Below are 26090 nucleotides of genomic sequence, written 5' to 3'. Positions count from 1 at the left end.
CTGTTACAAAATATATTTCGACAAGTTCGACCGAATTCAATATCAGAAAATTTTGACTCAGTTTAGTCTCCATTAATCGAATATCTCTTAATATGTAATCGAATAAATATTACCAAGAATACTATGTTCCTATTCTAGGTAGGATTTATCATGTAACATACAATATGTGCTTGTATTTTTTCTATTTCCTTTTTTTCTTTTACTCCTTCCGTCCCCAAAAAGTATGAACTTTGGGTTCAGTACGAGTTTTAATGCATAGTAAGAGAGATAGATAGAGAAAGTTTTTTAAGTATTGTGAGTGGAGAATGAGTCTCATCTCATTAGAGAGAAGAGAGTTTTCAAAATTGAAATGTTCATACTCTTTGGGAACGGACGAAAAATGAAATAATGTATAGTCTTCAGGGATGGAGGGAGTGTTATATTTCAATAAATATTACTAAGAATATAGTTATAGGGAGTGTTTCAATTGTGAGTTATTTTTAAAATGAAAAAATTGAGAATTATCAATTAGAAGTACAAAATATATCAGTAGGCGGCACAAACTATATTAGTTGGCAGTACAAAACATATCAGTTGATCTATTTTATGTCCACTACAAGTGCATATAATGTTCAAGTGTATAAAATGTTCATTGTTAGTAATTCTTCAATAAAAATTGGTTACGAAATGATTATGATCCTATTAAAATAAATTTAAATTTGATATTTGAAAATTTTGCCATGCATTACCGAGTGATATGGTATTTATAATTTCTAATTATCATTCCATAAGTATGGAGTAGTAATCTTTATTTTAAGTTATGGAAAAGCGTTCTTTTTCTTTACTTGGATTCATTCGTGACAAAGAGATGTCGTACCATTTGGTGTTTTTGTAAGGATATCTATGGTTATTTGTTGAATTTATGATAATATATCTTTCAAATAGTTAAGTTTAAAATATTTATTAATTTTCTAAAACGTTAGTTGTACTTCATTTTAGTGATTGTACGTCATGCACCGGTACTAAAACTATACACCATAGTTCTTCATTATACTTCCTTTGTCTACATTTTTAGACATCAATGATTTAAAGTGTAAATTACAGTACTTTTTTTTATATTTTTTATATTAGCATTAGTGAATCATTTAATGTGACTTGTATTTCATTAACTTTTTTCATATTTTTTAAAGTTTATATCGAGTCAAAGTATGACTTTATCGTGGATGTGTAAGAGTATTTTCTATAGGTAGTAATTTTTAAAAACAATATCACGATATACTTGTACCTGAAATATTTTATCTTAGACAGTAACCATTCTACCACTAATCAATACATGAACATCAACAATATGTGTTGATTATAACACACTGAGTGTCAAAATTGAGAATTTTGGCTGAGATTCCTTGAAGCTGCCCCGACGTCGACGTGGTACGTACATCGTCAATCGATAATAAATTGAACGAACGAGATTGATTTGCTTCGTGAAAGACTGTATTTTTCCAACTTGGTGTGCCTTGTTTCTGATATTTGCAAGCGAGTGCGTTGTGTAGGAATTTCTCATTTCCATGTATTTATAGATAGGTGTTGTTTTGAAAAAATAAGTGGGAATTCATTAATTAAAGAGCCGCCATTTTTGAGAAAATAGTGCCACCAGCCCGCCAGTTTTGAATTTTTCCATCTTTGGAATCAAAATTCCACTAATTCAATTTAAAGCCTAATTTGAATTTTCTTCATCTTAATGTTGGTCAGCATTAATTTTAATATTTGGATATAATGTATTGCAATAATCATTTTTCATCGCTTGTAAAATTACACTTCTAGAATTGGTAGACAATAATTTCGAAATTTAGAAAAATGGAGAAAAAAACTAAACGATAGTTTGAAATTTGCAACATGATATTTGAAATTTGCTACATAATATTTGTGGGAATATTGTAATATGAGACTTTCTAAATTGCGTTCATATTTATGGTGGCTGTCAAATTGACATTGAAATAAGTTTAATGTAAAACTAGTAGTATATTAAACTCCTCTAGCCCATTAAAATAGAAATTATTTCTTTCCCTTTCTATTCTATAAAAATAGTACTCCATCCGTCCCATAGTAGATGTCACACTTTTCTTTTTAGTTTGTCCCACAAAAGATGACACATTTTCTCTTTTGGAAAAAGTTCTCTCTCACATCAATTATAAAATTATATTTTCTCTCACCACTCAACACACAAAATAATATCTTCTAAAATCATGTGTCATCTCTCAAGTGTGACATCTAACTTGGGACGGAGGAAGTACACTTTAACTTTGGTAATTATTTTAAAACACCAAGGGGCAAAATTGAAATTTCATGTCCCTGATGTAGTTTTATGAAATGATACCAGATTGCAGTGCTATGTATTGAATATTACAGTGTTACCACGACGATTTTACAGTTTACATATTACTTTATTCTTTTGGGGGACAGAGAGTCACGCTAAATTTGGGGATATTCCAAATTTGATTCATCTTAAAATTTTCGGAAATGACTAAATGCCCACTCATGCAATTTCGAATAAAGTAGACTGCAATTTACACTCTATTCACGAAATTTAATTCTAGGCATCCATATAAGAGATCTAAAGACATATTTTTATGATATGGTGTCACTCTAGCTATGGTGTTACCATAGTGCCCCTTAAAATATAAGTTCATATTATTAAAGAAACAATAAATATCGTTAAAAACTCTTAAAATTGTAAGAGAACAACATTAGAAAACACTAAATTTGTAGTTGCATCCAGGGATAAAGCTAGGATTTCAATATTGGGAATCCAAGTTAAAGTTATGGAGTATTTTCTAGATATAAAAATATGAAAAGAAAGAAAAGAGAAGATATAAAAAACTAAATTCAAATTACTATATATCATGCTCACGTTTAATTCATTAAATTCAAATAAGTCGAAAATATCTCGAGTTACCAACCACAATGTTTAATATCATGTCTTTATATAGTCTTTTTCTCCATTTTGTAAAAATATGAACTTTTAAAATGATATGAGTTTTACTATAAAATTGGTAAAATAAGATAGAGGAAGAGAAATAAAAGATAAATTAAGAAAAAGGAAGAGAAAAATACACTAAAATTAGTATTAGTAGATTGTAGTATCCACATCATTAGTAGTACTTCCTCTGTCCACCAAATAATATGAACATTTGACTTTACACGGGTTTAAAGAAATACTATGAAAAAAAAAGAGTTGAAAAGTTAGTAGAATGTGGGTCCACATTTATATTAAAGTTTTATAATAGAATGTGAGTGTAATAATAAGTTAGTGGAAAGCGGAGTCCACTTATCAAAGATGGAAAGAAAAAAAAACAAAGTGAACAATATTTTGTAGACGGATCGAAATGGCAAATATGGACAATATGGAATATATGTGATGTACTTTTTATTAGCACTAAATAAACCTGCAACTATACAGAGTATATATAGTATAGCTAAAGGTCAGTACCGAATATCGAACACAGGGAAAACAATCACAGATTGGCTACCTCCTACTAAGCCTCTTTCACTATTTGGAAAACCGAGAGAATTTTTGAATTTTGAAAATAAAAACAGTTTGAAAGCAAGTAAACAACTAATTGCAAGTAATCAAAGAGATAAACTATGAGAGATAAGGGAATTCCATGGATGTGTGTTCACAGTTATGGTTATACAAATTCCTACTACAATACCCTATCACAATCTTCACTTCGATAGAACGAGTCACATTGCTCATGCGGCACAAGCGTAGATTACTAACACTAGAGTTGAAAAGTCTTCACTCTCAATTAACAATGTCGTTTTAAGGGAAACTAATTGTAGTGTCTACTAAGTCGACCTAACTCGCCAACCTCATCTCACGATTATGTAGCAAGTTATATTAAATCATCATAGAATGTGTCACTCAAACGTGAAGCATTATCTAACAACTTAGGGAAGAAACGAAGTAAAAATAAAATGGATATTAATTAGAAAATGGAATTGTATAACCAAAGTCGTTACTAACACATCCCTAGAATCCTATAAGTTTAGTTACACATGATAGAATAAGCTAAAAACATATATTGTAGGGAAAAGAAAAATAACATAAAACTAAAGCAAATAAAACCCAAATGTTGAATCCTTGTAGCCTTGATCTTCTCTTGATTTATTTTTCAACCCCTTGCACTATGAAGAACTCTCAAATTTATGCTCTAGAATTGAATGGCAAAAAGAAGATCCTTAATGAAGAGGTTTAAGGGGGTATATATAGTGGTATTTTTGAGTACCAGTAAATAAGGCAAAAAGTGGCTAAGTTTGGTAAATCTTGGGGAGAAAGTAGGTCAATTCTGTGCGCCACGTTTTTCCAGTGGGCCGCTGCACCTTGGCCAGCGGTCGCTGCGGGATGATCCGTAGCCTGTGTCTCTTGGATAGCGGTCTCTACACTATATTGCAGCGGTCATTTTGATTAATCCCGTAGCTTCGGAATCTCTTAGAGCGGTCGTTGCGCACACCCCAGCGTTCGCTGGGCGTGTTCTTCGTTTCAGCACAACTTACTCCAGAGCGGACCGCTATTGGCTCAGCGGTCGTTGGGCCCCATGTCACGACCGCACTTGCTAAGGATAGCATAGTCGGGGAACCGTGACTAGGGGTGGGGGTATAAGAAGCGGGAAAAGAATTAAGGGAAAATAAAATCAAACATTGGTTGAGAGTCATGACTAATCAAGTGCTGATACATAGAAGAAAAGATACTCGATCATGAAAACTCAAGTAATTATTTGTAAAAATTTCAAAATATCAGAGTTTTGAACAAAATAGACTTGAGTCTTTTAAGATGCACAACGAAAACAAATGAATGTGGTTCCATGTATGAAGACATGAACCTCCGAGAGTCAAAATCTGACTAAATTAAATGTCTTGTCTCAATAGCACTCCCTCCACCACTTCGCTGCTCAACCTGCACATTTAGAAATATATGCAGGGCTGAGTACAAAAGTACTCAGTGAACACATTGCCGAAAAATACAAATATACATTTGAAAATATTGTCAAGCCATCATCACAGTAACACGGGGGTGTTTATTGAAAAGGCCCGAGCTTACTAAAAATATTTACATTGGGCTGTAACCCCCTTTTTCCTGTACTTAGCCATATCTGATCACATTGTGCCGTTGAGATGGTGTTCTCACACGGTCACCTTCCATGCCCATCATGTCAGAGGTATCCTTGTGCCGAGAAGGTGGCCACTTCCACAGTCACAACGGTCAGAGGTATCCCGTGTACACTAGTCCGAGCGGGACACCACCCTCACTGGGACCCGAATTCGACTTATATCATCATTCATAATTCACTTGGCCTTATCCAAACAGATAGGCATCATACAAAAATATTTATGGCAAGACAACATCTTTAAAAATCACGAACATGTGTTCGTGTTTCATAACATGTGATTTTTATTTTTAGTATAGGAAAGCTTACCTTGATTGCTTAGTTTCCTTAACTTGAATTTCTTACTCCGATCTTACTCGCGGAGATAACCTTTTGAAACAACATAATAGAAAAATACTAATTTAGTTTTAAACTAATCTAATTAAACGAGAAGGAAAATCTCAAGGATTAACCTTATTATTAATATTATTCTTATTATTATTATTATTACAATTATTATTATTACTATTATTAGTACTATTTATTAAGAAATTTCCAAAAATTACATTTTCTATTATTACTTTGTTTGCTATTTAGGCCATCGACTAAGTGACACTCCACGTGTCACTAAAATAGTTACGTACACCCCTAAAATAAATTCTAAGATCAACTATTTTAGTTTAATTACATCATTTGAAGAAATCATAAAACAATAATTAAAGTGAACATTAATGAAATCTTATTTTAAAACTTAGGCTAAAATTTGATATTTCTTTTGCTTTCAAAAGATATTATTAAATTTTCTACTAGATGATGACTCTCTTTCATTTTCAGTCCAAAACACAAATAATTTTGGAATTGGGCTTCCCTCTATTTAAAACAACCTTCATGATTTAAAAGATTGGGCTCATTTTAATTCCTCACTCCCTTGGCCAAAGTAAAAAAAATGCTAGCCCATTCCAAAAAAAAAAGACTAGCCCAAAATAACTAAAACCTACATTTCACAAATCAAAGAATAACAGCCTCCCTCCCTCTCACACATCGCCGCCGCCGCCAGTCTCCTTCCAGTGCCGCCGTCGCTCCACCGCCACCTCCGGCGGTGGTCCTCCTTCCTCCTCCCCTCTTTCCACCTTCTCACCCTCTCTCTCTTCTCTCTTCTCTCTGTGTGTGTCGGTTTCCCTCTCTCTCTCTCCCTCTCCTATCTCTCTCTCACAGACCACTCCACCACCGTGCGCAACACAGATGCCGCCTTCACCTCTAGATCTCCTCATGTTCAGATCAGCCGCCTCCGCCTCCGCCTCCACCACTGTGCATGCACATGATGTTGGTGTTGGTGTTGGTGTTGCCTAATGCATCTATGATAGTCCTCGGTTTGAAGTGTGAATGTATGTATTTGCATTAAAGAAGGTAAGAAAGTTTGAAGATTACCTTAGTAGGTAGAAGGTAGAAAGTAGAAAGTGTTGGTACTGCAGATCTGGAACACACACACTGTTATTCCTAATATCTCCTGAAAGTTGTTGCTATGTGGAAGAAGTTGGGGTTTAATGGTAATGTGGTGGTGAAGAAAATGATTGTGATATCTACGTGTATAAGTATAAAAGATGGCTGTGAAAGTGGCGTTGGCAGCAAGTTATGGCAGCAAGTTGCTAACATTCTTCTCTTAATCATTCCCCTTTGTCAGGAGATTTGATATCCCCTTGCTAGTATTAAATGCAATGTTAAATGCTGCTGACAGAAGATCGATCCTCCAGGATCTGCCATATCTCTTTTTTTAAAATTTTATTTTATTTAATTATTTAAGTAATTATTTGAGTGTTTATTTAATTTGGTGTAGATATAATCGGTTCAAGTTCGGGGCCGTCCGCGTTGAAGTACCCGCTTTCTTAGATCGTGGGATGTATTAAATTTTGTTGGACTTTTGTTGGATTTTTGTTGAATGTACCGGGCATTAAAATTTTGATTGTAGGATTCTTATTTATTATTTATTTAAATTTATTATATTCATATAAGTGTAATATATTTACATGTTCTATCCACTTGCCTAACGTCAAAACAAACAACAACGACAATCTATCGTAGCTCAGATTTAATCGCATAAAAGTCACTTATATAGATAATCAAGCTAATAATATTGTTTCTAATAATATCGTCTTAGCGGGTCGTTACATAATATCTCCCTTAAAAGAAATTTTGTCCCGAAAATTAGGAGTATTTAGACAAAAAGCTCGGGATATTTTTCCTTCATTTTCTCTTCTCGCTCCCATGTTGCCTCTTCCTATCCGTGGTTTTTCCACAACACCTTAACTGTAGTTATCGACTTATTCCGAAGCTGCTGCACCTTTCGATCTAGTATTTCTATCGGCTTTTCTTCGTAACTCAGGTCAGGCTCTAGAGCGATTTTTTTCATGGCGAATCACATGTTTTGGGTCGAACATGTACCTTCGAAGTTGGGAGACGTGAAATACATTGTGTACGTTCCCAAAGTTGGGTGGTAATGCCAAGCGATATGCTATTGGGCCCACGTCCTCCAGAATTTCATAGGGTCCAATGAATCGTGGTTTTAGCTTTCCCTTGAGTCCAAATCTGGTTATCCCTTTGGAAGGGGATACTTTCAAGAAGACCTTCTCCCCGACGTTAAATTTTAGTTCGGTTCGACGCTAATCGGCGTAGGATTTTTGCCGGTATTGCGCTTCCTTGATCCGACTCTGGATTTGTCTCACGATCTCAATCATCTCCGCCACGGATTCTGGGCCTAATACTCTTCTCTCCCCCACTTCATCCCAAAAGAGTGGAGACCGACATTTTCTTCCATATAGTGCCTCGTAAGGTGCCATGTCGATGGTGGCTTGATAACTATTATTATAGGCAAACCCTATCCGGTGCAAGATGGATTCCCAGTTTTCTCCTTTATCGAGTACGACGACCCTCAACATATCTTCTAGGGTTTGAATTGTCCTCTCGAATTGTCCGTCAGTCTGGGGGTGGAATGTGGTGCTGAAATTTAATCTCGTACCCAATTCCCTTTGCATGCTTTGCCAGAACCTGGATGTAAACTTCGAGTCGCGGTCTGACGTGATGGACACAAGCACTCCATGCAGACGCACGATTTCCCGTACATATAACTGTGCTAGTTTCTCGGATCCATACGTGATGGGAATAGGGATAAAATGAGCACTTTTCGTGAGTCGATCAATGATCACCAAAATGGCAGTATTTCCGGGCTTGGGTCTGGGCAGGTCTGTCACGAAATCCATGGCGATGTGTTCCCATTTCCATTCGAAAATTTCCAAGGGTTGTAATTTCCCGTAAGGTCGTTGGTGCAATGCTTTGACTCGTTGGCAAGTTAGACATCTCTCGACAAACGATGCGATGCTTCTTTTCATGCCATCCCATGAGGGTCTCATGCGAGGAAATATAGAGTTGATCTAACCGTTTTAACTTTGATAAGAACTGAATTTGGGATTCCAAGAGAAATATTCAAATCGTTCTTGCTGTGTGTAGGCTCCAAGGTAACCATGGAAACAAAACGATCATAATTATTTCAATTACGTGAGTGTTTGGTTCACCACAAACTCTCACCAGTAGCTTGCAACAAAGGTTTTCATGAAGTGCAAAGACTAGGCTTAATTGGGCTCATTATGCTCACTCCTAGAAAAGAAAAGATACAACTTCAAAGGGCTCGAGCTATACCCATAGAACTTGAGGATTTTATTGTGGGAAGAGCTTGCCAGATGGAATAAATTGCGAAAGTGAGGGTATGATGAATAGAATGTAGATGTCAATAATAGGTTGCCAATAATATAATCAAAATGAACAGTGAAGTAGAAAAGTTTCAAGTATCCCCAGATGATAACAGGAAGGTCTGAGATGGTTGGTTACAAATGGATTTAAAAATAATAGGAAAACAAACAATTGCAATTTGCTCGACAACACGGTGATAGAAGACCATGTCACGATTTTTTTTTTTAAGTTTATAAGCAGCTCAAGGAAACTAACTAATAAAGAGGGCAATAAGAGAAAACTGGCCAGGGGAGAAGCAATGTGCCAGCTCTAACATGGAGCTTGCAGAAAAACTCAAATCAAGAGACAATAATCATATTTGAATTCAGAAGATGAGAGTACTCATGTAGAACAAAGAGCTTGTCAATAAGTATGTCTGAAAACACAAAGGGTCAAATTAAAAGGTTTAAAGTCTCACCAGATGGCTGCTCCAAAATAGTAAGACTGAAAATGATTGGTCTCAAGTGGATTTGAGAAAGAAGAATAACAAGGAACTACCCTGTTAGGTCAATAACATCGTGATACTATATCACGTTAATGGATTCACAAAGTTTATAACCAAATCACGGAAATTAACTAGTATAGAAGACAACCAGAGCAAACTAGTTTTGGAAGAGAGCAAATTGCTTTAGACCTGGAGTTGCTGAAGAGCTCACAGCATGATAGAATAATTATAGTGGAATTAAGAAGAGGGGACTTTCTTTATAAATTAAAGAGCTTGTCAGCAAGCACATTTGAAAATAGTAAAGGTCTAGTAATGATCTTTGAAGAATATATTATCATTGAAGAGACAATAGTTTAGGGAAACATGTTCATTCTGAAGGCTATAAATATAGCAGCTCCTAGTATAGGAGTTTGGTGGAAAGAATTCAGAGAGTCAATGTATTGCTTTTATACAGAACGAGTAAAGAAGGACCGTAGCCACTGGAGGTTATCAAAAAACATGAGGGAGCAAGCACAAAACTGAAAGTGATTCACAACCTTGACATAGAAGAGGGAAAATAATGGCACATTACCTTGCAAAAGAAGTCGTAACGCTCATCCTCGTAACACGTCGTTTCTGTTACCTTATATTGTAGAACTAGGTTCTTTGTTTTACATTGTAATCATATTCTCTTGCTATGTATGTGTACATCGCTTAGTTGGATCAAAGGTATGATCCTTTGGAGTGATTGGATTGTCAAGAAAGACAATGGCTAACCCAGATTATTCATTTCATTGGGATGTTGAAAATGGCATCTAACCCCTACCATCTTTCTAGAAACATCGTTTTGTTCTATGTTGGATTGCTTTTCTCAAAGTTTCTTTCTTATCGCGTCCTTTTCTTTTCATCATTCGGGAAAGCGAGAATTGTTCATACTGTACTTCTAAGTTCGAGTTCAGATTGTGTTCTAGAAGGAACGCATAACTTAGTATTCTAAGTTCTTGAAAATTTCAACTTCCCCATACTAGCAACATGATTCAATGACTAACTTAAAAGAGATGTCACTTCACCAATTGGTACCAGACTCGTATACTTTATACTTTCATATTTCAGTACCTTCTTCCATTTAGGAAAGTTACTTCTTTTATTCATACTTTCACAGTCTTTAGCCAAGAAAAGACATACTAACTCTTTCTTTAAGCACGCTACCAAAACAAGAAACATCAACTCTTTCTTTAAACTTAGTGTTTTCATCTGTGTTATTTCTCTATTTCAAACTTTCAAGCATCTTGACTTTCTTTTGAAAAAGAACAAGTTACCTTTTTCCTCATTGAGCGCGATTGGTGGGAGTGCTAAGAGCATTTTCATCAATTAGACAGTCTAGTGGAACAAGGCTAGACCAAAGATTTTCAAAGTAGACTCTCGGGTTCAGAGCGAGAAAGAATGCTCTGATACCACTCTGTCACGACCGCACTTGCTAAGGATAGCATAGTCGGGGAACCGTGATTAGGGGTGGGGGTATAAGAAGGGGGAAAAGAATTATGGGAAAATAAAATCAAACATTGGTTGCGAGTCATGACTAATCAAGTGCTGATACATAGAAATAAAGATACTCGATCATGAAAACTCGAGTAATTGTTTGTAAAAATTTCAAAATATCAGAGTTTTGAACAAAATACACTTGAGTCTTTTAAGATGCACAACGGAAACAAATGAACGCGGTTCCATGTATGAAGACATGAACCTCCGAGAGTCAAAATCTGACTGAATTAAGTGTCTTGTCTCAATAGCACTCCCTCCACCACTTCGCTGCTCAACCTGCACATTTAGAAATATATGCAGGGCTGAGTACAAAAGTACTCAGTGAACACATTGCCGAAAAATACAAATATATATTTGAAAATATTGTCAAGCCATCATCATAGTAATACTCGGGGGTGTTTATTGAAAAGGCCCGAGCTTACTAAAAATATTCACATTGGGCTGCAGCCCCCTTTTTCCTGTACTTAGCCATATCTGATCACATTGTGCCGTTGAGATGGTATTCTCACACGGTCACCTTCCCTGCCCATCATGTCAAAGGTATCCTTGTGCTGGGAATGTGGCCACCTTCCACAGTCACAACGGTCAGAGGTATCCCGTTTACACTAGTCCGAGCGGGACATCACCCTCACTGGGATCCGAATTCGACTTATATCATCATTCATAATTCACTTGGCCTTAGCCAAACAGATATGCATCATACAAAAACATTTATGTCAAGACAACATCTTTAAAAATCATGAACATGTGTTCGTGTTTCATAACATATGATTTGTATTTTTAGTATAGGAACGCTCACCTTGATTGCTTAGTTTCCTTAACTTGAATTTCTTACTCCGATTTTACTCGCGGAGATAACCTTTTGAAGCAACACAATAGGAAAATACTAATTTAATTTTAAACTAATCTAATTAAATGAGAAGGAAAATCTCAAGGTTTAACCTTATTATTAATATTATTATTCTTATTATTATTATTACAATTAATATTATTACTATTATTAGTACTATTTATTAAGAAATTTCCAAAAATTACATTTTCTATTATTACTTTATTTGCTATTTAGGACTTCGACTAAGTGACACTCCATGTGTCACTAAAATAGTTACGTAAACCCCTCAAATAAATTCTAAGATCAACTATTTTAGTTTAATTACATCATTTGAAGAAATCATAAAACAGTAATTAAAGTAAACATTAATGAAATCTTATTTTAAAACTAAGTCACCATCTTCCTCCCTCATTTCACAAATCAAAGAACAATAGCCTCCCCCCCTCTCACACATCGCCGCCGCCACCCCCAGCCTCCCTCCGGTGCCGCCGTCGCGCCACCGCCACCTCCGGCGGTGGTCCTCCTTCCTCCTCCCCTCTCTCTCCCTTCTCACCCTCTCTCTCTTCTCTCTCTCTGTGTCGGTTTCCCTCTCTCTCCCTCTCCTATCTCTCTCTCACACACCACTTCACCACTGTGCGCAGCACAGACGCCGCCGTCACCTCTAGATCTCCTCCCGTTCAGATCAGCTGCCGCCGCCGCCGCCTCTGCCACTGTGCATGCACAGGCGGCGGCTTCGGCCTCCTCCGCGCCTCGTACCGCTGGCCACCGCCGGCATGCACCTCCTCGCCGCCGCTGCCCCTGACGCCCCACTTACGTCGTTCGTCCCCTAGCAGTAAGGGTTCTATTCCACATCCTCTTTAGATTTTTACTTGATTGTTTAAAAAAAAATTCTGAAAGTTTTATTGTTTTACTATATAGGTTCGTAAGGATCCTAACTCTAGTGCAAGATTCGAGAGTTTGGGGGTGTCGTTATCGGTGACGGAGTGCCGAAGCTTGCTGCCGGAGATTCGGCAGATTCACTTCCCAGAGATGAGTTCCAGTTATTGCTTTAGTTAATTGTTGTAGGACTTTAGCATGAGGTTCTACATATAATTGTTATAAGAGTCACATGATGTTGGTGTTGCCTAATGCATCTATGATAGTCTTCGGCTTGAAGTGTGAATGTATGTATTTGCATTAAAGAAGATAAAAAAGTTTGAAGATTACCTTAGTAGGTAGAAGGTAGAAAGTAGAAAGTGTTGGTACGGCCGATCTGGAACACACACACTGTTATTCCTAATATCTCCTGAAAATTGTTGCTATGTGGAAGAAGTTGGGGTTTAATGGTAATGTGGTGGTGAAGAAAATGATTGTGATATCTACATGTATAAGTATAAAAGATGGCTGTGAAAGTGGCGTTGGCAGCAAGTTATGGCAGCAAGTTGCTAACATTCTTATCTTAATCATTCCCCTTTGTCAGGAGATTTGATATCCCCCTGCTAGTATTAAATGTAGTATTAAATGCTGCTGACAGAAGATCGATCCTCCATGATCTGCCATATCTCTTTTTTTTCTTTTTTTTAAAATTTTATTTTATTTAATTATTTAAGTAATTATTTGAGTGTTTATTTAATTTGGTGTAGATATAATCGGTTCATGTTCGGGGCCATCCGCGTTGAAGTATCCGCTTTCTTAGATCGTGGGATATATTAAATTTTGTTGGACTTTTGTTGGATTTTTGTTGAATGTACCGGGCATTAAAATTTTGATTGTGGGATTCTTATTTATTATTTATTTAAATTTATTATATTCATATAAGTGTAATATATTTACGTGTTCTATTCACTTGCCTAACGTCAAAACAAACAACAACGACAATCTATCGTAGCTCGGATTTAATCGCATAAAAGTCACTTATATAGATAAACAAGCTAATAATATTGTTTCTAATAATATCTTCTTAGCGGGTCGTTACACCCCAGCGGCCGCTATATGGCTTGCAGCGGACTGTTGGGTATCTCGAATGCTCCAGATTTCCAACTTCGACTTTTAGCTGTCTTTTTAGGCTCAAATGTGCACATTTCTCACAAAACATGTCTAAATACCAAAATAGGTCAAATATGCAAAATATGGACATGAATTGTGATTTTGACATTAAAAAGGGACCAAATAAAGGCCTTAAAAGAGAGCAAAATCCGAGCGTATCAACTCCCCCAAACTTACATTTTTGTTTGTACTCAAACAAAACAATAAAGACACAAAATAGGCGCACAAAGTATGGAAAAGATAGACTAAGCATGAATTAACGCAATCAAATCAGGCACTCACATGTGGCAAACTTCCAAAGATGGGAAGTGATTCAAGGCGAACAAGCAATTCACTAATTATGCACCTTTTCACCAAACCATCATATCAAGACGTCAAGCCATACTTATGCAAAGATGAAAAGAACTTCATATCATTGGCAACTCGGTATAATTTGTATCTAAACATGCGTGTTTCTAAGTTTTTCATTCTATGTTCATGACATGGATTCACCTTCGGGTTTTTAAAACAAAAACTTAAACTAAAAACCTAAAAACTAAAGCAAAAACCTAAACTCACGGTCCACCACTTCATCCCCCCAAACTTAATTACAACAAAGTGTAAAATAAGTTTGTAGGTAGGGACGTGAGTAAACTACAAAAAAGAAAACGTACCTTGAAATTTTTCGCGTAATGGCTTGACGGGGCAAAAATTCAAAAAATTTGAAAAATCACGCTGGAAAACTGCAATTGGGCAGTGGTCACTGGCGACGGTCAGATCGTTTCCCGTGAGTGCCCAGCGGGCCGCTGCACGCGCCACAACGGTCGCTGGGGAGAGTTCAGAACCTGCAAAAATTTTCAATCAACACAAAACGAAAATTAAACCTGAAACGTACTCAAAAACTTAAGCAAAAATTGTCAAAACATAAAAAGAAATTGTCTTCGAAACAAAAACAACTATGATACAAGTGCTCATTTAAAGTCATGAGCTTGACTTCTTCAAAGATCATTGAGGAGGAGGGAAGCGAGTGTTGAGGTCATCTAAGGCGCCAATAAGATAGGCGATGTCGCCACTCATGGTTTGGCGCTCCTCTCGAGCCACGACGACCATCCTTTGGAGCTCGGTGATTTGTTGACGTTGTTGCACATCCGCGAGCCGTTGAGCTTCCCAAAAGTCTTGTTCTGCCGTCTGCTAATCACCTTGCTCCTCCCAACCTTGTTGATTGAAGGCGTTGACTTGTTGTTGCTCCGCCCAATGGTTGTCCCAAGTGTTGGACATGTTTTGCATGTAGGAGAACATTTCTCTTAATTGGGCGGAGGTGTTGGCTTGAAACTCCTTGTTGGCATTTGGCCTTCTGCGACGGTGGTTGGCTCTATTGTGACGGCGGTGGCCCTCAACTTCTTCCTCTTCCTCTTCTTCTTCTTGGTGCGACAGTGCCCCACTCCCTTGAGCATGTGAATGCTCTCCGTCGTCATGATATTGATCAATGGCGTCAAAAGCAGAATCCTTGTCGGGGTCGAAGGCGGGGATGCGCATCGGAACGTTCCTCTTCCTAACTCCCCTTGAACGGGGTTTGCTTCAATGGCTCTTCGGTGAGCGGGAGTGTCGAGCTTCCACATGGCTTTGTTTTCCCACTTGTCGACCTTGGTCAAGTATGGAATAGGAACGAGAAAGTTATCCGCTCCACTTGGAGGAATAACGCTTGCCCACTCGAGTCGGTCTTCATGAGCTCCACCGAAAAGAGCACTTCATAGTTGATAAACATTTCACCCATGTCCGCGGAAAAGTCTGTGGTCGGGATCCCGATGTGTTCGGCAATCGCCGTGATCAACCCACCGCAACAAATGATACTCCCGTCCTTCTTGGAGATGCAGTCGACATAGGTAGTGAAGAGGATCCCAAAGTTAATCCCCTTCTTGGTGAGAAGACTCCACATCACATCTAGCTCGGTTTGGGAAACTCCTCCACCATCAATCTAGGAAAACATCAATTTAGTCATAGCCCGGTGGAGGTACCTCAAGACGAAGTTGCGGATGGAAGAGGACTTGGCATAGGCCGGGATGAATTCCTCCCCTTCCATGGTCATTGCTCCCCAAATATCGGAGTAGTCATACTCCACTTCTTCACCGAGGTTGAGGTTGTAGCAATGGAATACCTCACAAAGATCCTCCATGGAGAAGGTATGGTTGCGGTTGCCGAGGCGGAAGTCTATCGTCTCAGGGATGCGGGACCGGCGGTTCTTGTGCACCTTGAGTGTGCTAAGAAAATCGAGAGTGAGTCTCCTATACGAGGGCCATCTCCCTTGGAACATATGGATCAAGCCGTTTCCAACGCTCAAAAGTCCTCGAGAATCCCCAAGGTAGTGAGGGGAAGCTCGTGTGGATACCGTGAGGGCACCGTGTCTCTAGCCGAGACTCTCTTCCACATTACCTTGTGGTCATCGGTCGGAAGCCTAACTCCGTAACTCTTCGCATTCTCGGGGTTACCTCTTGTTGTCATTTTCCGACAAAAGAAATTACACTCTTAAAAGAGCACCAATGAATAGACAAACAAGGATTTCCCCCAAACTTGCACCCAATAAACACATATATCAATAATCAACAAGGATATGCAAGCTTGCATCAAACATGTGTTCTAAAGTGTAGCATGTGAACATGTAAAACAAAGCTAACAATTTAGAACAACAACAATCCATCCCCAACGTGAATTAATCCCCCATGCAGAGACGTATCAACATGATCATCACTAAACAACAATCTCTATGACTACACATGTATCACAATTTAGGAAAGTAATAATATCCTCACAATGCTATGAACATGATCGCAATGTATAAACAACAAAGAACAAGAGGAAAATCACCAACAAAACCCAGCAATTCACCACCCTAAGCAAAAATCGAACCATGAAACTCAAGTAAAAACTACACACACTCATCCCATATGCTAAAACAGGTTTTTCATCCAAACAATTTATCAATTAAGAGCAAAATCTATGAAAGAATTCAAACTGAACTAAAAAAATTAAAGTTAGGATTTATACCTTGTGTTGGAGTGAATTTGAACGATGAAAGCTTGAGAATTGAATTGCAATGGATTAATGGGAGCGTGGGTGTGTGAATTTGATAATAAATTTGAGTGGGGGTCGTGTGCAAGTTGGAATTGGATAAGAAGGTGAAGAAAAGAATGAGGGCTATTTTCTCGTCACTGCCTCTCGCGCAGCAACCGCTGCCAATCTGCAGCGACCACTGCACGCGTTCAGAAACAGGGCCTTTCCTCCGGGCCGCTGCGGCCCGCACAGCGACCACTGCAGCCTGCCCTAGGCCCGCCCTATACCTGCACACGTATAAAATGGGTAGCGACCGCTGTGGATTGTGCAGTGGCCGCTCCGGATTATTTTTTTATGTGTAAAATGCACAAAAATTAAGGAAAAACGAAAATAAAGAAAAACAAGTTGGGTTGCCTCCCAACAAGCGCCTTTGTTTTAAGTCGTTGGCTCGACATGAAGTGACGCAACTAGGTGGGCGGATCGACGATCCTAGTGTTGAACACCGCGAATGGGACCAATTTAGTGCTCATCTTTTTCCACCACTTGTATTTCCCTTTCGAGGTCTTGATCACATAGACTTCGGGGTCGACTAGAGGTTGAGTCTTCTTCTTCTTTTTCTTGGGTTTTTCCTGCGAGGGAACCTTAGTAAGCTTAGGCTTGCCCTTTTTAGGAGCTTGAGGTAAAGTGTTAACGATGAAAATAGAAGGGTTAGAATGATCTTCCCCTTCTAGTGGCCTATAAGGCTTAGACGTGTCGGTCATCATGACCACCCTGCATTCATGCTCAATCTTAGCTTGTTGCGCCTCTTCATACTTAAGCATCACACTATCAATCTTGTAAGTGGATTTGCTATAGTTGTCACTAATCGTGATCTCGCCCCGACCTATATTAATGAGAGTTTTGCATGTGGCTAGAAAATCTCTGCCTAAGATTAGAGGCACATTTTTGTCTTTTTTCATACAAAGAATAATGAAGTCGGCAGGGAAAATGAAATCGTCTACCTTTATCAACACATCCTCAATCATGCCCACTGTCCTGATTGCGGTGTTATCGAACAAACCTTATGATCACATCTGATGTTTTGAGTGGCCTGATATTGAGTTTTTCATAGTAATTCAGCGGCATGATGTTTATACTTGCTCCTAGATCGCAGAGGGCTTTGTCCACCTTACCTTGCCCAATCGAGCACCTTATGATGAACTGGCCGGGATCTCTTTGCTTCACGGACTTCTCCCTTTGAATGATCGCACTGCAGTAATGAGGCAACTTGAGATCGGCTTTGGTAAGCTTTTTCTTCTTCATCACGGCCTCCCTTAGTAGCTTACCGTACCTAGGAATTTCCTGCAACGAGTCGACGAGAGGGATGTTAGTATGAACTTTACAAAACATATTTAAGAAGTGCTTGAATTGCTCTTCAAGCTTGAACTTCCTCTTTGGCTGGAAAGGGAGTACAATCCCATTGTGCCGCACGAGTCCATCTTTGGTGGGTACTTCTGACTGTTCGGCAGCGGCCAGCTGCGGCGTGTGCAGTTGTCCGCTGGGAGTCGGGCAGACTCCAGAACTTGCCCCGGAGGTGCTGACTTCATCCCTTTTGTGCTTTGCAACCCACTTTTTGTTGATATCGGCCACTCGTGCTGCTGCCTTTTCCTTGTCCTCCTCTATCTTTTGTTAGACTTGGTCCATTTGATTCTTGATGTTGGTGACGGCGGTGACAATGGAGTTTATGTCGGCCTCGAGGTTGTTCAACCTTTCTTCAATGACCCCAATCTTGGTGTCATTAGTCTTTCTATCGTGCACTAGCACTTCCAAAATTTTCATTATCCATTGATCGTACTTCTCCTCCTTCTTAATGGGCTCAACTACCCCACATTTGCTCACATTAAATCCTGCATGGTGTTGCAAGAAATTATTGTTAGAATATGAAAGGTTAGGGTGAGGACGGTTCCCATTATAATTATTAAATTACCACCCCCTGGCTAGGGCCATAATTGTTGTTGTTGTAAGGCCTATTGGGACCGCTTCCTTGTTACACATAGTTGACATCCTCGGTAGGAGCGTGAGGAGTGTCGGGTTTGGTGACCGCAATTATGGAGGTCGGTGGGACCAGATCCTCTCTTCTTGATGTGTCCATCTGGTCCACCCGCACTCTAAGCTCGTCCAATTCCTTAGCAAAAGAACTCTCATCGGCCTCGTTGATGGTTGCTACCCTTCGTGAGTTATGTCTTTCCTTTGACTACCCTCTGCTGTTGGTGGCGAACTCCTCTATCACCACCATGGCATCCGCTCCACTTTTCCGCAAGAATCCCCCGTTGGCCTCTGAATCCAACATAGCACAAATCTTTTCATTAAATCCATTATAAAGTATGCCTACCTGATGGTCCACGGTGAAACCGTGGTTGGGGAATTTGCGGAGGAGGCCTTTGAAGCGAGCAATAGCCTCGTAGAGGGGCTCGTCATGGCCTTTCATGAATTGGAAGATTTCACACTTCAACTTCAAGATGGTGCCTGGCGAGTAATATTTGTCAAGGAATGCTGCCACTATATCCTTCCACGTGGAGACTTGCTCTGTGGGTAGACACTCAAACCACTCTTTAGCATAATAAATTAATGAAAATTGAAAGAGTCTTAACCTAATGGCGTCGTCGTCGACACCATTCAACTTCAGAGTGTTCGCAATCTCTACGAATTTCTAAAGGTGGCGGTTTGCATTTTCTGTGGCCCTACTTGCAAAAGAATGTTGCTCAACCCTTTGTATAAGGAGTATTCGTAGTTCAAAGTTGTTAGCATCGACACGAGGGCCTTCGGGAAAAGTAATCATATTTCCGTGGTTAAACATATGCATCACGGGTAAGATTTCCCTATTTTTCTTTTCTTGTTCCTCACTGGCAGTCTTTTCATCCATCAACTGGTTCACTAAGATCTGCAGCTTCTCCAACTCAACTCTTGTCTCGTCCTCCATTGTGTTTCGATCACTTCTTATTCTGCTACGCGTCCTTTCAAGTTCGTGATCGAGCGGCTCTAAGATGTTCTTCCCAGAACGCGTTTGCATGCACAACCTGAAAGAGACAGAAACAAAAACAAAATAAAAATTAAAAACAGAAAGCAATTAAAATCCAAAGTAGCAAAATAATCATTTTGAAGATATCAATCATGTAGTGAATGTTATCCTCGACAACGGCACCAAAAACTTAATGCACTTTTTATTAGCATTAAATAAACCAGCAAGTATATAGACTATATATAGTATAGCTAAAAATCAGTACCGGATATCGAACACAAGATAAACAATCACAGATTGACTACCTCCTACTAAGCCTCTTTCACTATTTGGAAAACCGGGATAATTTTAGAATTTTGAAAATAAAAACAGTTTGAAAGCAAGTAAACAACTAATTGCAACTAATTCACAGTTATGGTTATACAAATTCATACTACAATACCCTAGCACAGTCTTCACTTCGATAGAACAAATCACATAAGTTTTGCCCATGCGGCACAAGCGTAGATTACTAACACTAGGGTTGTCAATCCTAGATCCGTAACTCCCAAAAGCTCCTAAGACCTTTGAAAAGTCCCCAGTCTCAATTAACAGTGCCGTTTTAAGGGAAACTAATTGTAGTATCTACTAAGTGGATCTAACTCACCAACCTCCTCTCACGATTATGTAGCAAGTTATATTAAATCATCATAGAATGTGTCACTCAAACGTGAAGCATTATCTAACAACTTAGGGAAGAAACGAAGTAAAAACAAAACGGATATTAATTAGAAAACAAAATTGTATAACCAAAGTCGTTACTAACACACCCCTAGAACCTATGAGTTTAGTTACACATGATAGAATAAGCTAAAAACATAGATGTATAAAGGTAAATGTGGTTCAAATTTTCCTAAATTGGAAAGTTTCTATTTTTAAGAAACGAGTCATAGAGGAAAGAGTTACTATTTTTCAAAAACAAATGAAGTACTAATATTAATTCTTAAGTAGTAATGTTTGTGTAATGGTTATGGATGTCAATCAGGTCAGCCTAGTGGGTTTTAAGTCAATCCTCCTCGGGTTACAGGTTAATCTAGTTGTGATTTTATTGGGTTATAAATATTCAATCATGACAAAAAAATGTTCGGATTTCGGGCTAGTCCAATGATCTAATCGGGTTGCTAGCGATAAACTTAACATGTGTTCAATCCAATACTTAATGACAAAAATTAGTCATATTTATAGTATGTATAACATTTAATTATAATAATTTTGAGATATATGTTTAAACTGAACAGACAATTACATAGTACTCCATCTGTTCCATAGTAGTATAGGAATTTCTTTCCGCTACAGAGATTAAAAAAAGTGTGTAATGTATTAAATAGATAGATAATAAAGTAGGAGCGAGGAGAAATTAGAGAGAATAAAGTAAGAAAGAGAGAAAAGTAAGAATACGAAAATATGTTACTTTTTACTAAAAAGAAAAATGACTTTACTACTATGGAACGCTCAAAAAGGAAAAACGACCCTACTACTATAAAATAGAGGGAGTACTAATTTAAAATTTGTATAAATAACATAAAAATTAAACTTATTTTAAGAAATTTTAAAGTATAATTTAGAATTCATATACTTCTTATGATTAATATAAAATTCTTTATTAATTTATTTATTATTATATTATTAAAATCTAACATATACTATCTATATCATATATAAAATTGAAGATGATTTTTTATAGTTATTTGTACCATAAAAATAATTTATTAAATATCAAATTATGTGTCGAACATAAAGAAATAGTAATAGACAATAGCTCCAATCTATCAGGCCAACTCATCAAGTTTATGGTCTGGCCCACTCTCTTTGCGAGTTAATTAAGTTGTAATTTTACGGTGTTAAAAGTTTCTAATCTTAACCCTTTAATTTGGCGAGTTATTAGGATCAGCCTATGAGTTGGAGGCTACACTTACATCCGTATTAATGATCAAATATTAATAATAAGATTGTGTCAGGTATATAATTCCTTGTATAGGTCTGATAAAGATTAATTTGTTTAATCAAATAAAACCGCCCGACGTCAACTTATTGATAGCCTGGGAAAAATAGCCCGACATCAATTAATTGATAGCCCGGGAAGAAATTGAAAGAATAATTCACTTATTTTGGTATACAACTAGATGCCCATATGTAATGCCTAAACCAGAGAGAGAGAGAAATAAAATGGCTCCGAATCGGCCCAAAAAATACCACATTTAGATTTCTTTTTTAAAAAAGGAAGAATTACCAAAACTGAATTTCATTTCCCAATATTTCTCAAAAGAAACTTTAATTGTCAAACATGTAAATATGTAATCAAGTATAGTGGTCTGACAAGCAATTAACAATTAAACACGATAAGCTTTTCCTTATCGAAATCAAATTTGCTGTTTTTCGATTTACATTGGCAGAACTCATTCACTATCCCTATTATCAGCTAATAATCACTTAATTGAATAAACAAGTATAAAAAGCCCCAAAATCAATTTATGAAAATTTTAGAACGTCTCGACGCCATCGCTTATTTTAAAATTTCCAAAACAAAATATTGAGAATTAATATTTGATTTCAAACAACACAACTTTACTCTAAACAAATTTACACAAAACTAAAAACTTGATATGGAAGTGTACCTGTAAAATTAACAAAAAGTTGATATGGTCTTCAAAACGTTCGAAAATACCAATTTTAATCTTCTTCTGCTGAGATAATATAGAATATGGAGTGGAAACTGTTGTTTGGGACCGTAAACATACTTATAAGAGTAAATACTTTTATTTCTAATTTAATCACTCAACAGATTGAAAATCTATCTAGACTTTAAAGTCATAATTATTTAAAATTGTAGACTCATAACTTAAAACTTTAATTGATTCACTTAAAGTTAGTCATACTTGACGTTAATTAGTTTGACATGTATAAGTCCAATATATTGGATTATGGAACTAATTAAAATTACATCATAGCATTTATACAAAAATAACCAAATCGAACAACTTTATCTTTTATTTTATTTTATTGAAATGATATATACACACATGCATGGTATAACTATTGGGAAATTGAATGTTGCAGCTATGGTGAAAACGACCCTTTACTTTGGATATTTAAATTTCACTAATATTTTTATAGTTCACTTAATTTATTCGTACTGATTGGTTTGCAGAAAACTGCGGAAAAAACGTGGATAGCGTTCGTAGTTTCCCATAAACGAACGCATGAAAAACACACAGTCACACAGTGAAATCGAAAATTAACAGAAGTGGAACATGAGTATTTTTTAATTTTATTTTTAAACTTGTAGCCTGTAGGACGGCAAGAGCTATTATAATTTATAATGCCAAAAAAAAGATGGGTGTCTTAATTGAAATTCACATGGATGCATGTGAGATTGTTGACAAAACAATGTGGCACACATCATCATTTTCTGAATAAGTAAAACAAATTTTTGTTTTAGTCACTGTTTATATGTATCTATAGTAGTAATAAGTATATACTCCCTATGATGTGCCTCACAATCACACACATATATTTGCTTTGCTGGCTCCATCACAACCATAGGATTGTTGGGGTTATATACTATACTAGTACTCCCTCCGTCCCGGACTACTTGTACTTATTTCCTTTCTGGGCGTCCCAAGTTATTTGCACTCTTTTCATTTTTAGTAAAAATTATCACCTACAGCCGCAATTGTTGACTTTGCTATACACTCATTCCTTAATCTCCGTGCCGAAAAGGAAATGTGCGAGTAGTCCGGGACGGAGGGAGCACTAATTTATAATACATTCGTCCTCCTTTTTAGTCCGTCCCACAAGAATATACACTTTGTAATTTAGGAAAGTCATTTCTCTCTTATGAGATGAGACTCATTCTCCACTAACAATATTTTAATTGTTTTTTCTCTCTACATCTCTCTTACTTTACCAATTTTACATTAAAACCCGTGCCGACCCCAAAGTGCATATTTTTTGGGGACGGAGGAAGTATTTATTATGTCGTAATTCTATGCTACAAATGTATATTATCCACATTTGATATTAAGCTAAAGAGATGAAAAGAGAATAAAGTAAGAGAGAGAAAAGTAAGTGAAAAAAAATGTGTTGACTTTTACTAAAAAAAATGACTTTACTACTTTGGAACGTACCAAAATGACAAAATGACTCCACTACTATAGAACAGAGGGAGTAGAAAACATAAAACAAGTGAATGTTGTTTCTTTGCATGAGATATCAAATTGTTAGTGTTAAATATATGAGTTCGGCAACGCCATATTCATCGCCGTAAGTAGCCGTGCTCAACGTCATTGCACGTCGATGCAAGGCGAAGATTACACGACTCTCGCACGAGTTGTGTCGTCCAAACTACAGTTGACACATGACATTTCATATTTTTCTTAAAATCTGAAAAATTGGTTTAAAAAATTAAATAGCCGTTACATTTGTATTTTTAATATTTTTATTCCGATTTTTATCTATAAATACCTTTCACCTAATGATTCACACAAAAATTATATTCTCCTTCCATTTTTCTTTAACTCATCTCTATGTTTCACTCTCTCTCAAATATCTATTGCAATGATTTTTCGACGACGAAAAAGTCAATGTCCTAAATTGGGCAGACAATGGAGAGGATCCCCTGCTGTGCACAAATCACAGCAGGGCCTGCTGCCCCTCACAAAAATATTTTTAATATTAAATTTTTATTATTTTTTTAATACAAGAAATAATAATAAAAAAATAGGATTGTATGGGGCAGCAGGCCCTGCTGTGATTTGGGCACAGCAGGGGATCCTCTCCCTTGGGCAGACGAAGACACAGTGACTCATCGATTGCAAGCAACACTCAAATCAAGGTGCGCCTACGATCTTATGCAATTACCCAACTCAATGTGAATCGACATGCAATAAAGACCAACATGGTCGACAACTCCACTATTATCTAATTGAAGAAATTTGGCAAGCGTTAGAGCATCCGCAACGGTGGCGACGGTCGCCACCGCCGTCCGCGCCGCTGGCAAGGCGAAGCACCGCCGCCGCTGCGCTCACGCTAGCGAGCAGCTGACGTGGCGGCACGGGATTGGGCAACGGCATAGCCGTTGCCTTCAAATTTTTTTATTTATTTAAAATCAGTTTTTAATTAAAAAACCGATAAAAAATAAAAATTCACTTCCCAAAAAGATTATAACCGTTTTTTACACTTTTTTTTTATTATTTTTTTATTTTTCCCCCCCAAAAATACACACTTTCATCTATAAATACCCCCACTTTCACACCCAAAAATTCACATCAAACTACACAATTCTCATCTTCATTCTCCAATATCCATTCTCATCTTCATTCTCCCATATCCATTTTCATCTTCATTCTCTCATACCCTAACAATGTCCGGCCAAGGCGATGACAACCCGCCCTCTCACGGTTGGAACCCCCAATGGTTCGGGGGACAACCGTTTCCTAGTCCGGAAACGGAATATTCTGCCCCTCCTCTCACCCAAGATTCGGCCGTTCCGGGTGGCTACCGGCCATACCCAATCGACGACCAAGGTGCCTCCGAAGGGCGATACGGGTGGACACCGGAGCCTAGGTCGACAGCCCCTTCCCAAACTCCGACTCCTCCTACTCGCGCCGGTGTCCACACACCGTACACTCCGGCGGAGATGGATAAATTGTTGAAGGCGTACTTCGAAATCTCCGAAGATGCGGCGGTTGGCACGAACCAATCCGGCGATCACTTTTGGTGGCGCGTCTCTCGCCGGTACAATGCAAACCGGCCGCCGGGAACGATCGAGCGCAATGAAAGTATGGTGCGCAACTTCATCGGCCGAGCCAACGAAGAAATTGGCAAATTCAATGGCTATTTCCTCCAGGAGTCGCGGAATGCCGGGAGCGGCCGGAGCGAGGTCGACATCATCACTGCCGCGCTGAGCACCTACCAATCCTTGAACGGAAAGTCATTCAAGTACCTCAACGTTTGGCAGGAAACGCGGTTCCACCCGAGGTATATGGGAGGCGTAACATCCTCCTCTAGCGGCTCCTCCAAACGGTCAAGGTCGGTATCCCTATCCGACTCCGGCTCCGAAGAAGTGGCTAGCCAACTCGCCGGAGCTAACTTGGTTAGCCCCGACGCCGGACCAAGCGGTTCCCAACGCCGACCGCAAGGAAGGAAGAAGGCTGCGGCCGACCGCCGGCGCTCCGCGACTCCATCGGCCCCCGCCCCCGAACCCGCACCCTATGTTCCACCTCCACCCCCGAACAACTCATTGTGGGCCCTTTTGGCCCAACTCAATATGGCCGATAGGTCAACTATGACCCCCACGCA

The sequence above is a fragment of the Salvia splendens genome, chromosome 12 (genome assembly GCF_004379255.2).
Source record: "Salvia splendens isolate huo1 chromosome 12, SspV2, whole genome shotgun sequence".
Lineage (NCBI taxonomy): Eukaryota > Viridiplantae > Streptophyta > Magnoliopsida > Lamiales > Lamiaceae > Salvia > Salvia splendens.
Note: the sequence above shows the minus strand (reverse complement) of the source record.